This window comes from Rana temporaria, chromosome 4 (assembly GCF_905171775.1).
Source record: "Rana temporaria chromosome 4, aRanTem1.1, whole genome shotgun sequence".
NCBI lineage: Eukaryota > Metazoa > Chordata > Amphibia > Anura > Ranidae > Rana > Rana temporaria.
This window is the reverse complement of record NC_053492.1, coordinates 111,037,026-111,054,697: the sequence shown is the minus strand read 5'-3', so window position 1 is coordinate 111,054,697 and position 17,672 is coordinate 111,037,026.

Below are 17,672 nucleotides of genomic sequence, written 5' to 3'. Positions count from 1 at the left end.
GACCATCATGGGCCTGGTGCTGAGGATTTTGGTGGGGCCTTTTAGGTTGCATTCACACCTCCGCGACAAGTAACGCCGCGTACGCGGCGTATTTTGCCGCGAATAGTGTAACTTTTTTTTTACAAATCCTTCCTATTGCTTTGTATGGCCGAACGCCAATGCCGCCTGAAAAAAAGGGTCCGGGACTTTTTTTCATGCCGCAGGTGTACGGCGTCTATGAGATGTGAACCATCTCATAGACAGCAATGGGAATTCTCCCCTCCAGCGGCACGAGCGGCCGGCGTCGGGCGTTTTGTCGCGGAGGTGTGAATGGGGTGTAATAAATAATAAATAAATGCGTGGGAATGACATGAACGCAGCCCAGCCAAGGCAAGTGACCAAAGGCACAGAACCCAGAAGGAAGACCGGGTGAAGATGGAAGTGTCCAGGCCCCGCCTGATTCATCGCAGCACTGGAGGGCTCAGTCTGAAAATTGAAGTGTACACTAATGTGCTAATATGCTGTGCATACTTGTACGTTGTGGCATAACCTACCCCAGGGCCTCTAAAAAGTAGTAATGTCAGGAAAGTTTACTACCGCTTTATTATCACAGGATCCCAGGAGCCTCTCATGGGGCCCCCTACTGACCCGGTGGACGGTGGCCCTTGGGCAGTGCCTAAGTGCACAGTTGCCAACATTTAAAAAATATTTTCAGGGCCACTTTTTTTATATAAGTGCTATATTTAGAGTAGCTGAGATCCCCGATGTTCCTCTATACATCATAGTAGTAATCACAAAATTAAATGAGTACTAATAATGGGGCAGAACAAATATGAGAACTGATATTTCCTTTAGTTGAACTAACAAAAGTGTGTCCATTCTAGAGCTGGTAACATTGAGGATATTCAGTATAATTTTAAAGAACTGTTTTTGTGGGTAAGCGACATAGGGGAGGAGTATGGACGGTATATAAGTGGGAAGTATGTGCAGGTGAGGGAGAGGAATGTGGAGGGTCTAACAGTGGGCACTATGTACAGGAGAGGAGTACAAAGGGTACAGAAAAAAGCACTATGTACAGGAGAGGAGTGTGAAGGGTATGACAATGGGCAGTATGTACAGGAAGAGTGAGGGGGTATGACAGAGGGTAGTACATACCAGAGAGAAGTGTGGAGGGTATGATGGGGCAGTATGTACAGGAGAGGAGTGTGGAGGGTATGACAGTGGGCAGTATGTACAGGAGAGGAATGTAGATGGTATGATAGTGGGCTCTATGTATAGGAGAGGAGTGTGGAGGGTATGACAGTGAACACTATGTATAGGAGAGGAGTGTGGAGGGTATGACAGTGGGCACTTTGTATAGGAGAGGAGTGTGGAGGGTATGACAGTGAGCAGTATGTACAGGAGAGGATTGTGGAGGGTGCGACAGTGGGCACTAAGTACAGGAGAGAAGTGTATGACAGCAGGCACTATGTACAGGAGAGGAGTGTGAAGGGTATGACAGTGGGCGCTATGTATAGGAGAGGAGTGTGGAGGGTATGACAGTGGGCACTATGTACAGGAGAGGAGTGTTTAGGGTATGACAGTGGGTACTATGTATAGGAGAGAAGTGTGGAGAGTATGACAGTGGGCACTATGTACAGGAGTGGAAGGATATTTAGGGACTGAGTAGTGGTTAAGCGGGTCATACATGGATTGAAATTACGCCAATTATGCAGAGACCAGCCATAGTCAATCTATGTATGGGCTAGCTGGTTTTACACAAGTCAATCTATTAATCAACTTGAGTACAACCAGCCTGTTTTTTTTTCTTAAAACACTCAGTGATGCCAGCTAAAGTTAGCAACACTGATTATTGTACTCACTGGCAGAACACAATAACACTGCAGGAGTGATTCCCCCATCCACAGGTCAGCAGGTGAGAGGGTGTGTGGGGACAGGCTGGGGAGAGATACTAGTCAGTGGCTGGGTAGGCACTGGTAGTATCAGAGCCAGATACACACAGGTTACATACGCCACGATCGTTAGAGCGAGAACAATAATTCTAGTATTAGACCTCATCTCTAACTCTAAACATGTAACCTAAAAAAATGTAAAGCATCGCTTAGGATACCAAAAAAAATTGTGCTAACTTAACTAACTAACTGTTTTTTTAATGAATGAAACATTTTTTTCCAAAAAAACATGTTTGAAAAATTGCTGCGCAAATACCTTGCTAGAGCTGCACAATTAATCGTTAAAAAAATCGTGATCTCGATTCAACCCCCCTGATGATCTTCAATGCAGAGTTTGCTGATTCTTTCATATAACAAGTGGAGAGACTTTCAGCTGTCAAAAGAAAATATCTGGGCAGTCTGCCAAGTTTTTAACAGGAAACATTGTAACTAACCTTCCTTCTTAGATCAAAGGGATACACTTCTGTGTGTAAAGAACAAATCTGGGCAGTCTGCGAAGTTTGTAAACAAAATGAAACATTGTAACTAACTAACATTGTAACTATTTAACCACTTAAAGTCCAACACTTGTTTCTTAAGTTAGAAAGCAATATTATTTGCTAGAAAATTACTTGGAACTGCCAAACATTATATATATTTTAGCAGAGACTCTAGGGAATACAATGGCTATTGCTGCAATATGTTATGTCACACTGCATTTTCCCACTTCAATGAATAATAAAAACCATAAAAACAAAACAGTGAAGTTAGCCCATTTTTTTTGTTTTAATGTGAAAGATGATGTTACGCCGCAACAATCGTGAGAGAATCGTGATCTATCTTCTAAGCAAAAAAATTGCAATTCTCATTTTAGCCAGAATCGTGCAGCTCTGTACCCTGCAACATAAAAAGTGCAAAGACCACCATAGAGTAATTTTCTAGCAAAAAACAAATGATGATTTTTACATGTAGTAGAGAAGTGTCAGAATTGGCCTGGGTGGCAAGGGGTTAATTACCATGAGTAATATACAAATAATTATTATAAGCACTGTGATCCTATCAGTCTGCTGTAGTGTGTCAGCTTGTATTTATATTGGCCGCTCTGAATGTAGCTTCTGACAGGCTGTGCAAGCAGGCCCATATCTCCGGAACCATAAATGATAGCCGTCCCATATTTTAACCAGTTGTGGGGTAGCTCTTCCCATGCCTACCCCCAAATGTGGGGTTTCTGTGACCTCTGGTCATCGAGCTACAACCCCCCAAATTCGATCTTAGGAAAAAAAAATCTTAAAAAAAAAAAATTTTTTTTTTTTTTTTTTTTTTTTGGGCAAATGGGCCTATCTTGAGAAAGGGGCCTGGAGCTGCAGCTCCATCAGCCCCATTGTTAATCCGGCCCTGTATACGATTGTTAAGTCTGCCACCATGCTAGAATTTTGAATAAACAGTTCCAAAAGCAGCATACACTAAAGCGCTATGACCAAATGGGGATGCAGTGTCTGGAAACTGGCTACCACCTTTTCACCAATCGTAAAGACAAAAGGGGTAATTCTAATTACACTGCATAACATATTTATTTATTGTAGGTGCTTATTTAGCACCGTCAATTTATTCAGTGCTTTACATATACTGTATATTACATAGTTACATAGTTAGTCAGGTTGAAAAAAGACACAAGTCCATCCAGTTCAACCACAAAAAATAAAAAAACAAAATAAAAAACACAGTACAATCCTATACACCCAACTCCATACCCACAGTTGATCCAGAGGAAGGCAAAAAACCCCAGTAGATCATGATCCAATTTGCTACAGCAGGGGAAAAAATTCCTTCCTGATCCCCCGAGAGGCAATCGGATTTACCCTGGATCAACTTTACCTACAAATCTTAGTACTCGGTTATTTTATGTACATTTAGGAAAGTATCCAGGCCTTTCTTAAAGCAATCTAGTGAGCTGGCCAGAACCACGTCTGGAGGGAGTCTGTTCCACATTTTCACAGCTCTTACTGTGAAAAAACCTTTCCGTATTTGGAGGTGAAATCTCTTTTCCTCTAGACGTAAAGAGTGCCCCCTTGTCCTCAGTGTTGACCGTAAAGTGAATAACTCAACACCAAGTTCACTGTATGGACCTCTTATATATTTGTACATGTTGATCATATCCCCCCTTATTCTCCTCTTCTCAAGAGTGAATAGATTTAGTTATTCTAATCTTTCCTCATAGCTGAGCTCCTCCATGCCTCTTATCAGTTTGGTTGCCCTTCTCTGCACTTTCTCCAGTTCTCCGATATCCTTTTTGAGAACTGGTGCCCAAAACTGAACTGCATATTCCAGATGAGGTCTTACTAATGATTTGTACAGGGGCAAAATTATATCTCTGTCTCTGGAGTCCATACCTCTCTTAATACAAGAAAGGACTTTGCTCGCTTTGGAAACCGCAGCTTGGCATTGCATGCCATTATTGAGCTTATGATCTACCAAGACCCCCAGATCCTTCTCCACTACAGATCCCCCCAGTTGTACTCCCCCTAGCATGTATGATGCATGCATATTATTATTCCCTAAGTGCATAACTTTACATTTATCAACATTAAACCTCATCTGCCACTCAGTCGCCCAATTAGACAGAGCATTGAGGTCGGCTTGTAAATTGGCAACATCCTGCAAGGTCGTTATTCCACTGCATAGCCTGGTGTCATCTGCAAAGACAGAAATTTTACTTTTGATCTCAGACCCAATATCATTTATAAATATATTGAAAAGTAAGGGTCCCAGCACTGAACCTTGGGGTACACCACTGATAACCTTGCACCATTCAGAGTGAGAATCATTAACCACGAATCTCTGAATTCTTTCAGCCAGTTTTCTATCTATTTACAAACTGATATATCCAATCCTGTAGACCTTACCTTACACATGAGCCGTGTGTGCGGAACTGTATCGAACGCTTTTGCAAAATCCAAATATATCACGTCCACAGCCACGCCTCTGTCCAGGGTTTTACCTACCTCTTCATAAAAGGAAATCAGGTTTGTCTGACAACTTCTGTCTTTCGTGAATCCATGTTGTCTGCTGCTTAAATAGTTTTTTCCCAGCAAGAACTCATCCATGTGGTCTTTTATTAAACGTTCCAGTATCTTCCCAACTATAGAAGTTAGACTAACAGGTCTATAGTTACTTGGTAAAGACTTTGTTCCCTTTTTAAATATGGGCACCACATTGGCCCTGCGCCAATCCAGTGGTACTATTCCTGTCATTAATGAGTCCCTAAATATTAGATACAGTGGCTTTGAAATGACAGAGCTCAACTCACCTAGGATCCGTGGGTGGATGCCATCTGGTCCAGGTGCTTTATCCACCTTTATTCAGTCTAAATATTTCTGGACCATATCACTTTTGAGCCATTGTGTATCATTTGGGGCTTTGTCACTCCCACCCCCATTATGGACATGAGCTCCCCCATGCTCCATTGTATACACAGAGCTGAAGAAAGCATTTAATAAATTTGCCTTCTCTTTGTCCCCAGTCACCCACTCTAGATTATTTTGTAAGGGGCCTACATGCTCAGACTTCACCTTTTTACTATTAATATATTTAAAGAATTGTTTGGAGTTTGTCCTACTATCTTTTGCAATCTGTCGTTCATTTTGAATTTTTGCATCCTTGATTTCCTTTTTACATATCCTGTTATATTCTTTGTAACATTTAAACAACACTAGTGTTCCTTCATTTTTATATTTTTTAAAAGCTACTTTCTTATTGTTTATAGCTTTTTTAACTTTGACCGTGAGCCACATAGGTTTTATTTTTAGCCTTTTAAACTTATTGCCCATGGGAACATACTTTGCAGTGAGGTTCCACACAGTCTTTTTGAAGAATTCCCATTTCTGTTCTGTGTTCATCGGTGCCAATAGTCCCTCCCAGTCCAAGTCCTGGAGAGCAGCCCTCATCCTTGGAAAATTTGCTCTCTTAAAATTTAGTGTTTTAATATTTCCTGTATGTATTTCTTGCTTATAGTTAACATTAAATGAAATCATGTTATGATCACTGCTACCTAGGTGTTCCTTTATCTGAACATTACTAATAAGCTCTGCATGGTTTGAGATTATCAGGTCCAACAGAGCATCATTCCTAGTTGGGGCCTCAATAAACTGCACCATAAAATTGTCCTGCGATAGGTTTTTAAATTGTTGTCCTTCAACTGTCCCAGAAGTGCCATTAATCCAGTCAATTTCTGGGTAGTTAAAATCCCCCATTATTATCACCGTCCCAGCCCTTGCAGCCCTTTCCATCTGTGCAAGGAGCTGAGTCTCCACCTCCTCATTAACATTGGGTGGTTTATAACAAACTCCAATGATTCATTTTGAACTACGCACATCTGTATGCAGTTCCACCCATAATGCTTCAGCCTCATCACACTCTCCATCAACAAGGTTCTCTTTCACGCTTGCTTTGAGGTCACTTCTCACATAGAGACAGACCCCTCCACCTTTCCTTTTTACCCTGTCTTTCCGAAAGAGAGCATAGCCAGGAATATTAATAGCCCAGTCATGTGAGGATTGAAGCCAAGTTTCAGCAATACCGATTACATCATAGCTCTCCTCATGTGCCAGAGCTTCCAACTCACCTGTTTTGCTTGGCAGACTTCTGGCATTGGTGAACAAACACTTAAATGTATTTTTACATTTTTCTCTGGTGTTTTTCATATAATTTATAGTAGTACAAATGACACTATTATTTCCAATGGCTGTTTGCAACATGGGAACTTTCTTGTCACCTCCCATAACCCTCCCCCCATCTATCCCCATTCCACTCTCCATTAATGTCTCCATTAATCTCTAGAATATTGTATATTCACATCAGTCCCTGCCCTCGAGGAGCTTACAATTTAAGACTCTTAGCTCCCTTTCATACATACACATATCAGAAAGGCATGTGAGCAGATTAATTGCACTGATTAGCCGCATGCGCAGTGGGAATAGCGTGGGCTATAAATGGAAGATTATACGTCTAAATGCATTTAAGGCTGTCATTATGAGTGATTTTTTTGGCAACTGCATGAATATATCCTTTTATACAGAGAACAGGAGGAGGAGAATACATTAGCATGCTAGAATAGACATCCCCTTTGTGTTGATGATTTAAGCTTTTATAAACTCAATTCTATAGTGGAGTCCACATTTGAAGGTGAGCAGATATTTTCCACCCGGCGGCTGGTAGATATGCGTAATTCGGTTTGGTCTGAATATAAATTCGGACAGATTTTTGGTTATTCAGAGATTCGGATGTATACAAATCTTTGAAAGAAATAGTAAAAAAACATTTTTTTTGTAAAATTATTTTTATTGAATTTTTTAAGACATAACATACAACACATAGATGACTTGGCACAGCACCAAGACAACATTCGGCCAACATGGCCTGCAGAAAAAAATACTAACACCTGCCATCAACTGACAGCAACTACACCAGCAGTGAACCACTCCCCCCTCCCCTCCCCTTACTCAATTCCCCCCCTTATCAAAATATAGCAAACCCGCATGAGCAAATAACATCTTTCATCTCCATGTACCGTTGCGGACATCTGGAATCTGGCTCCACCCATTTTAGGAGAATGACATATGTAATGCAAGACCTACCCAACAGCATTAATTACATTATGTACTAACCCACTGTTTGATCAGAGTCATACCATGCCTGCCATACTTTTTCAAATTTCTTTCCACAATCTCTAGATATATATGTCGATTTGTAGAATGGGATCATTGAGTCTACCAGCCCCTTCCAATAAGCTACTTCGGGGGCCCTCGGTTTTTTCCAACGAAGCAAGATAGCCTTCTTCCCATAAAATAGTAATATGTTAAGTAAAGTTCTGTGAGCCCTTGACGGAACCACCTCCTCCAACAAACCCAGGAGACACACACTGATTGTCAACAGAACCGGTACCTTCAGTACCTCAGCTATACAGGAAGTGACCTCATTCCAGAACAGCTGAATTTGTGGACAACTCCAAAAGATACGATGCACATCTGCCAGTGCAAACAAGCATCTCCAACACTCTGGGGAACAGAGGGGTAGATTGAAGCCAACCTAGCAGGGGTATAATACACTCTATGCAGGAACTTAAACTGTATCAGACTGTCTCCAGCTGCCACTAGATGTTGAAATGGATGGTCCCACATATCATCCCAGTCCTCCCCCTGTATATCCGGTTCCTCAGCCTCCCAGCGTTCTCTACATTTAAACTTTGGCTTGGGGCCAGTTTTAAACAAGTCTTTATATGTCACTGACAGGGTTTTGGGCAGATCTTCCGTCATAAGTAAATCTTCCAATCCAGAAAGAATAGATTCAACACTCTCCGTTTTAAATTGGGTCTGGAATGCATGTCTCAATTGGAGATAGCGAAAATATTGAGAGTTTGGAAGGTCGTGCTTGGTTTTGAGTTGGTCAAATGTCAATAGTTCCCCATCCCGTGTAATATTTTGAGTAGTTTAACACCTTTAGTCGCCCACCCCATGGAATCATCAAAGGCATAAAACTGTTGTAATTTCGGGTTCATCCAAAGGGGGGCTGAAGGGGAGAACCCCTTGGGCAAGCCAGCTTCGCCGCCTTCTCCTATGCTTTAATAGTGGCCTTCATAGATTCTGTAAGAGGAAGATCTCGCTTAGTGCCCCTGTGAATGGCCAGACGAAGGGATTCGTACAAACTCAGGTGAGCCGCCTCCAGGACAGTGGCCGAGTCCCCAGCATCAGAGACCAGCCATCTGTGCACAAAAACCAATTGGCCTGCCAAATAATATTTACGCCAGTCTTGTAGCGCCAATCCACCCTGCCCTCATGGTTCCTGCAGGACTTTCATTCCTATTCTAAGCAGTTTAGGGGCCCATAGGAACGAGCTGGTGATACCATCTAATTTCTTAAAGAATGACTTTGGGATCCAAACCGGAGCATTCCTCAAAAAATACAAAATTACCGGAAGAATTTTCATCTTTAAAAAAGGTTGACTCTACCCATAGATAGTGGGAGTTTTTGCCAGACTTTTTTGCTTAAAAAATTACAAAAGCGGCATCAGGTTAAGGGACATGTAATCATCCACGTGCGCCGCAACCTTAATCCCCAGATAGGTAATCTGAGAGACCCATTTAAATGGTAAATTCAGGTTCAAATAGTAACAAATTTTGTTGAAATTCATTTAATTTTGTCTTGTTTATTCGTTTTCTAAAAATTCCACATTTTCGGAAAGGATTTGAATTGGGATTGGTAGAAAAATGAGTGACCAATTAGAATTCTGTGTAGATCAGGGGTCTCAAAGTACCGTCCCGCAGGTCAGTTACAAATGGCCCGCAGGCAGAGCCGATCCTGTTCCCGAGCCTTTCAGAGGGTTTCTCCAGGTCTCTCCGGCGCCCCCCACATCTGTCCACATGCGGTACTGCATGCAATAGAAGTCAATGCGGAGCAAATTATCTTTGTTTCCATTGACTTCTATGGGGAAACTCGCTTTGATATGCAAGTGCTTTGGATTACAAGCATTCTCCTGGAACGGATTATGCTCGTAATCCAAGGTTCCAGTGTAAGTTATTCTGCTTTCGAATTATTCTTTCTTTTTATCTTTTTCTGACATGTTGGTGTTACATCTTTCACATGGATGTTATAAGTTGCACTAGCAAATACAGATGGATAAAACAAAAACTGTGTCTATCTTTATTTCAAGCTGCAAAGCAACAAAATGTGATTATTTTAAAGAGAGGGGTGATTCTTTTCTATACCCACTGTATATTAAAAATATATATATATATATATATATATGTATATACAGTACAGACCAAAAGTTTGGGCACACGTTCTCATTCAAAGAGTTTTCTTTATTTTCATGACTATGAAAATTGTAACACATGTGGAATTATACATAACAAAAAAGTGTGAAACAACTGAAAATATATTTTATATTCTAGGTTCTTCAAAGTAGCCACCTTTTGCAGCAGACACATCTCTAGAACTGTTAAGAGGAGACTGTGTGAATCAGGCCTTCATGGTAGAAAATCTGCTAGGAAACCACTGCTAAAGAAAGGCAACCAGCAGAAGAGACTTGTTTGGGCTAAAGAACACAAGGAATGGACATTAGACCAGTGGAAATCTGTGCTTTGGTCTGATGAGTCCAAACTTGAGATCTTTGGTTTCAACCCTGTGTCTTTGTGCGATGCAGAAAAGGTGAATGGATGGACTCTACATGCCTGGTTCCCACCGTGAAGCATGGAGGAGGAGGTGTGATGGTGTGGGGGCGCTTTGCTGGTGACACTGTTGGGGATTTATTCAAAATTGAAGGCATACTGAACCAGCATGGCTACCACAGCATCTTGCAGCGGCATGCTATTCCATCCGGTTTGCGTTTAGTTGGACCATCATGACCCCAAACACACCTCCGGGCTGTGTAAGGGCTATTTGACCAAGAAGGAGAGTGATGGGGTGCTACCTCTTGAAGCTCATCAAGAGAATGCCAAGAGTGTGCCAAGCAGTAATCAAAGCAAAAGGTGGCTACTTTGAAGAACCTAGAATATGAAATATATTTTCAGTTGTTTCACACTTTTTTGTTATGTATAATTCCACGTGTTAATTCATAGTTTTGATGCCTTCAGTGTGAATCTACAATTTTCATAGTCATGAAAATAAAGAAAACTCTTTGAATGAGAAGGTGTGTCCAAACTTTTGGTCTGTACTGTATATATATATATATATATATTATATTTATAATTGTAGCGCCCCCTTACTTTCAGTATGGGCACTACGCTAAAGTTAGTGGGGAATGGGAGAGTTATTTTGCTCCCATTCACAATTTGCTAAACTGGGACTTCTGTCATTCCAGAAATGTCCACTGGGTCAATCAGTACCATCCCTGGCAGGCAGTTGGTGCTAGAGGGGTTCTGGCAGAGCAAGTTTTCCCCAGCAGCCAATTAGAGAAGTTTCTCCCTAGCAAGGCATGATGAGGAAGGGTATATCTGTGACAGGTGTCGTTTGTTCTAAAATCTTCACGGGGCCCCGGTTTCAGGTGCGGCATCCACCTTCAGGGTGCACGCGCATCCATGGACCCCGCCGGCGTGGCCCACCTGGCCAGAATTGCAGGCTACACAAACCCTCATCCGGAGAAACAAGGGGACCCCAGTGACTTACTGGGTTCCTGGTTCTATTGAAAGGATCCCAGGCTGTGTGCCGTTCGATCTGGTGACCGGAATGCTGACAGGTATGTTTTGCTGTAATCCGGTGACCGATGCTAAAACCTACTGGGAGGATTCGCTCCATTTATCCATCTAGCTCACCTAAAGTAATTGGCCTGTGGCAGAGGCCCTAGAGCCGGGTCTGTGAGAGAGATCTGTTCCTCCCAGCAAGTCCTGGGTGACATTTCGGCTGCCAGGCTTCTGAGAGGGGTCTGTCCGGGGGCACTTTGCCCGCTCCGACTGGAGTGGCGAAGAATAATAATTTGGTACTCTATTGAGCAAGAACTGCTCTGATCATATCCAGGCCTGATACCGCAAGGTTCTCCTTTCTCTTTTCATCAACCTGTCCTTTCCTAATTGATGTTGATGTTGGCTATGTTGGCCTGGAAATAAAGCATTGGAAAACCCTTTATTCACTGTCTGGACATTTGCTCACTGCCTTGTTTCTACAACTACACCCCTAGACATCACCAAGGTAACTTAATATGCCGATCCCAACAACAAATCGGCGGCTCCTGCGGGGGAAGCGCTACATAATCATTGTGTTTAGTTTGGTGCCTTTAAAGTTCCATTCCATATGTTGTCCACACTGTTAGGAATGTGGCACCTTCAATACTCTTTCGTCTAATGGAGGCAATGATTTATTCTCCTTATAAAGTTTTTGATAACCCTTTTGTGGACTGTCAATGTAATTTTTCTGTTGTATGGTCATTAATATACACTATATTACCAAAAGTATTGGGACACCTTTGTGAGGTCAGGCTTGGATGTGGACAAGAAGGCTTATAGCCAAATTCAGAATTTGCATTGGCGCTAAATTAAGCGTATTTTGGTAACCAGATACGCTTAAATTAGGCTCAGATACGAGCGGCGTAAGTGTCTTACACCCTCGTATCCTAAAGTGTAATTTTTAGGCTGACCGCTAGGTGGCGCTTCCATTGTGGTCAAGCCTCATTGTCATAAAAGACAAATTTGAATTAGGCGCCCTTACGCCCGCCTGCTTTAGGCTACGCCGCCGTAACTTAGTAGGCAAGTACATTGTGAATCATGTACTTGCCTCGCTAACTTACGGCGGCGTAGCTTAAATGCCTTAAGCTACGCCGCCGCAAGTATGCGCTCGCCATCCTGAATCTAGCTATTAGTTCGCAGTCTCTGCTCTAATTCATCGCAAAGGTATTCTATCGGGTTGAGATCAGGACTCTGTGCAGATGAGTCAAGTTCCTCCACCACAAATGCACTCATCCATGTCTTTATGGACCTTGCTTTGTGCACTGGTCCAAATAATTTGGTGGAGGGTGGATTATGGTGTGGGATTGTTTTTCAGGGGTTGGGCTTGGCCCCTGTTCCAGTGAAGTTAAATACTATGGGCCAGATTCACATAGATCGGCGCATCTTTATACTAGCGTAGCGCATCTCATATGCGCTACCCCGACGTAACTCAGAGAGGCAAGTACAGTATTCACAAAGCACTTGCTCCCAACGTTGCGCCGGCGTAACGTAATTTTGTTGGCGTAAGTGTAAGTGGGTGTGACCTTATGCAAATGATGGTCCGAGCGTGGAGCAGTGTTTTACGCCCGCGTATCATGAATGGAGCATGCGCAGTGACGTGGACGTATGATGGCTTCCATGTGCGCATGCTCACAACTACGCCGCGCAACTTCCTGGGATACGCCGGCCCACCGGCTTACGCCGAGCGCATAAATACGCCCAGACATGTGCCCGTCCGGTGCAAAAGTACAAACGATGTGTTTTTTTTTAGCTAAATAGCTTCCTTTACCCTACTGCAGCACTGGTTTCATGTCCTTATTGTTCGTTTTTGCTTTGAAGTAGCTATAATTTTGCTGTGCTCTCCACACTTCCTGGTTGCCTGTTTCCTTATAACCATGGTACTGGGAGCTTTTCACGATGGTCTAAGCTGTCATTACTGTGTGTCTAAAACTTAACAGAACCAATCAGATTAATTTTAAAAACAAAACACTGCCCTGGATTTGTTTGTTTTTGTTCTGTGTCTCTCTAGTTCACAGGAACATGAAACCAGTTTAAAAACGAAAGTGAAACTGCAGGCACATTATATGATTGAATTTAATCTATTTTTAATCATTTTTAAAAGGAATCAGTTAACTTTTATGTCTCTATACCCTGTAAACAGTAATTTCAGCAAACAACATTTTTTCCTTTAGTGACCCTTTAAGAGCCAGGTGGATTGGCATTTTTCAGTTGTTGTTGTTTTTGGGAGAAGAACCCCTGTGTGGGCAACCAAATACATGTGTGAACTTTCCTTTTTGTTACTTTCAATAAAAGTGGGCTACCACGCCCTTAAACCTTAGTTCCTGTTGGCTGTGAACTCACTTAAAAGGCATCTATCACTGAGCTAGACATCCCTCAATGTCACACTACATAGAAAATACCTTGCTAAATGCTATACCTTATTGCCCCACTGACCTTCTATTCATCAAATGGGACTTCTCTGAACTAAGAAACATAAGCAAATAAAAACTTTCAAATTATTATCATTAACAAGATCTGCTCTATGTAGTATTGAGAAGGCATAATGTTACATATTGGTTGTTATATATTTTAAAAGATCAAGGTTTAAAATGTAAATTTATTTAGGACCAGTTCACACCATAGAAATGCAGTCCGGATGCGTTCCTGATGCTTTTCTGCATGCATGTTTTTGAAAAATCCAACACTTTGGCCCGGATTCACATACATCGGCGCATATTTATGCAGTCGTAGCATATCTCTTTTACGCTACACCGGCGCAGCGCACAGAGGCAAGCACTGGATTCACAAAGCACTTGCTCCCACTCGCTCTTAAAGATACGCTGGGTTTCCTCTGCGTAATGTACACCAAAAAACCGCGCTATCACAACACCGTTAATTCAGGCAGCGGCTAGCGTGTGATGACAGGAAAATAAAACAATATAAAAAGCCGCGCCAAATATCAAAACAAAATAAATATAGTAGTTAAACAGTCCACAGATGGTATAAATAGTAGTGGATTTTCAACTGGTTCTCCAGCAGAGACAGAATCACTGTATTAATCAGAGGCTGATTTGCATGTAGGGATGTTAACTTTTCAATGCACCTGGTGACATGCATACAGTGTGTGAGAACCCACCACCGGAATTGTATATCAGCTTACCAGATAGCAAGCCTTTAGTGCAGTTGGCTATAGCCCAGCCACGGCCTTTAAATCCCCTGGGCTAAGATGTTCCAAGATTCCCAGTCGAAATGGCAGCCTTGATGTTGAAAGTGGTGCGTGTTTGCGGTTTAGGACGCAACACAACTCATCAATACCACAGTAAAACGACAAACGTAACCCAATCCGGCTCACATGCAGGCAGGAAGACAGAAAGGGACGCAATAGCGCGATATCGTAGGTATAACAGGTTTATTAAAAAAAGTAATGTACTTACACTTAGGCAGTATAAACACAGCATGTACAAATAGATAAAAAAGCCGGCCGGCTTGTGGAGCCCTTCCTCCTAGGCGTGGTGACGTCACTGACGCTGCCTCCAGACGCGTTTCGTCCTATTGGACATTCTCAATGGGGGTAGGGCTAGCAGCAGTGGGTCACCTTATAAAGCAGCCACTCAATGCAAAGGGAGGTCCATAGAAACTGACCCCGCCATCTTTATTGAGGGAAAATTTTCCCATACAACCGCGCGCATTATCGCGGTCAGGGAAGAGAGTATAAAACGTTCACCATCGCTTTTATACCGAGGATGGAATTTCTCTCTCTACAAATTACTAGTATAAAATTAAATTAAAAAAGTTTAGTCCTTGTACCTACAACGTAAAGAGGACAGGAGAACCGAGGGAAAATCTATATGTCCGGCACAAGACAAAATTCCCTTGGCTCAGTGTGGCCATCTTGTGGATAAAGTTAAAATCTCTTTTTGAAGGAGATAAATTCATTCCTGACAATACATGGTTTAAGAGGAATCAAGCCTCTAATCTAACAGAAGATTTTTTATGGGATTTATCGAATATGTCCAAAACGATTCTTAGACTCTTATATGATATTTAATAAGATCCTCATCCAAAATGTATTTATTTCATCTTATTAGCTAAATAATATGAGGCTTTATAGTGTACTAAAAGCCATTAGAATAATTTTAATATAAAAATTATATAATAAATTGTATTAAAAAGCAGATCACAGGGCCTGTTGTGATACACACCCTATGTTCAGCGTGATCCAAGGATCCTTAATGGCCCAAGGATATAAATTTAAATAATGTATATAAGCTATTCATTTATTAGTGCTAATTTATTTGTTTAACTTATGTGAAAGTAAATAAATGGGTTCCGTGAAAAAATATATAATCTTATACATAAATATTAAGTCCACCCAGTTTATCAAAAAACCCAAGGGGGAAGGGCCAAAACGGCCAAAACAGTGCTAAAATATAACTAAATACATTTAATGTGAAAATATTTGAGGCTGTAGTACATTCTTTATACAAAGTATAAGAATCCTATAGGAACAAACTTTATATCTGAATGTTAGACAAAAACCCAAAAAGTAGGTATAGCTACAGTTTAGAATTTTAAAATTTTCTTAAAAACTTGATGAACTTGAAAACCGCGTCTGTTTCTATGGGACCCTATGCAAAGGTTCACATCAGGCGTTGTTAATAAAAGCATTCACGTCAGTTTCAATATTCAGGCCATGGGGGCTATATGATTTCAAACGATGGATCCACCCCATTTCCATTTTAGAAATTTCCCTCACCAAATTACTTCCCCTCCAATGCGCCTTATATTTATCGATCCCGAGGAATAGGGTATTAGAGGGGTCCTTATGATGTTTAAGCCTGTAGTGGTTGGACACGGAATGGTTTTTAAAGCCCGCTAGGATTTTTGTAATATGTTCATTTACCCTTACTTGCATTGATCTCTTGGTCCGGCCCACGTATTGCAGCCCGCAAGGGCATTGGACCAAATATACCACCCCTGTAGATGCACAGGTAATACATGGTGCAATCTTAAATTCTTTCGATGTGGCTGTAGAAATAAATGATGTTACACATCTTTGGTGATTGCTACTAAGGGCACATACTCGGCACTTGTTGCATTTGTAGTAACCTTTAAGCTGATCGAAAAAGCCAATACCTCTAAGGGGAGGGTCAATAACGTTGATAGAGATCTTATTTCTAAGAGACTGCACCCCTTTGAAGATCACCTTGGGTTTTGGTGGTAAAATTTCCCTCAACACTGGGTCACTCCTGGCTATATGCCAATGTTTGTGAATTAGATGTGAAATGGAACGGTGTTGGATGGAATACGAGGTAATAAAAGGTACACCATCCGGAAATTGACTACCCGCACTCTGTTCTCTTTCTTGTAGAAGTTCACCTCTATCTATAGTTGTGATCTGGTCTAAGGTTTCTCTCAAAGATCGCTCATTGTACCCTTTTTCCAAAAACCTCTCAGTTAGGACCCCCGCTTGGTCTAAGAACTCTTGGTGGTCCGAACAGTTGCGCCTTAACCTGAGGTATTGGCTCTTAGGAACTCCTTTCAGCCAAGGTGCATGATGACAGCTATCGGTGGGGATAAAGGCATTACGGTCAGTATCCTTGAAATAAGTGGAGGTGACAAAGGCACCATTCTTGATACTGATCTTCAAATCTAAATAATGAACATTTACTTGACTAGCCTCATGTTTTAATTCAATCCCCCTGGTATTAGAGTTGAGATCAGAGATAAACTGATTGAGATCCTCGTGTTCACCGGCCCATAGGAGGAGGATGTCATCAATGTACCTTGCCCATAGGGCCACTTGGGGTACATTTTTTAAAAAGATGACATCCTCCTCCCATTTGGCCATAAATAAATTGGCCAGGCTTGGGGCATATTTGGCCCCCATGGCCACCCCCGTGTCCTGCTTATAGAACTCGTTATCAAACCAAAAGTTTCAACCCCTTATCTAATAAAAGTTTTTCTGATTTTTCACAACTGGACCTTTATACTGTCCATTACCTCTCCTTGGGGACACTCTGCTTGAGCTACCTTTTAGATATTGCAGGTTTTTCCTAGGTCCCGGGACAGTGGCGGGTTGTTCGCCCGGAACAGGATTTGAAACCTCCATCTCTGAAGGGGCCTGTTTATTGATTTCTTCAAGGAGTTTTTTCTGCCAATTAAAGACGAGACCATTTTGATAGTCCTCCAGATCCCTGTTGAACTTCAAAACACAGGGTCCACACGCCCCAAAACGTAGTGGGGAGGGGTATTTTTAACCTCAGTACCAAAACCCTGACAGACTCAGAAAAACTTTTATTAGATAAGGGGTTGAAATATGCACCCCCACAAAGTCTTAACAGGTTTGGTACGTATATGGACATACATAAATTTATTAGAAGGATCCATATAAAAAGGTACATGGCTGGAATTACCCCAACTGACCGACAGGTATCTAATGGTTATGTCCATTCAGGCCTTGCCAATTCTTCTTTGTTTCACCCTCCAGGTGGAATGGCACCATCTCTAAGAACGTTTAGGGATGTCCTATTAAGGGACCTGGAGGTTATGGAAATCAAGAAGGCAAAACT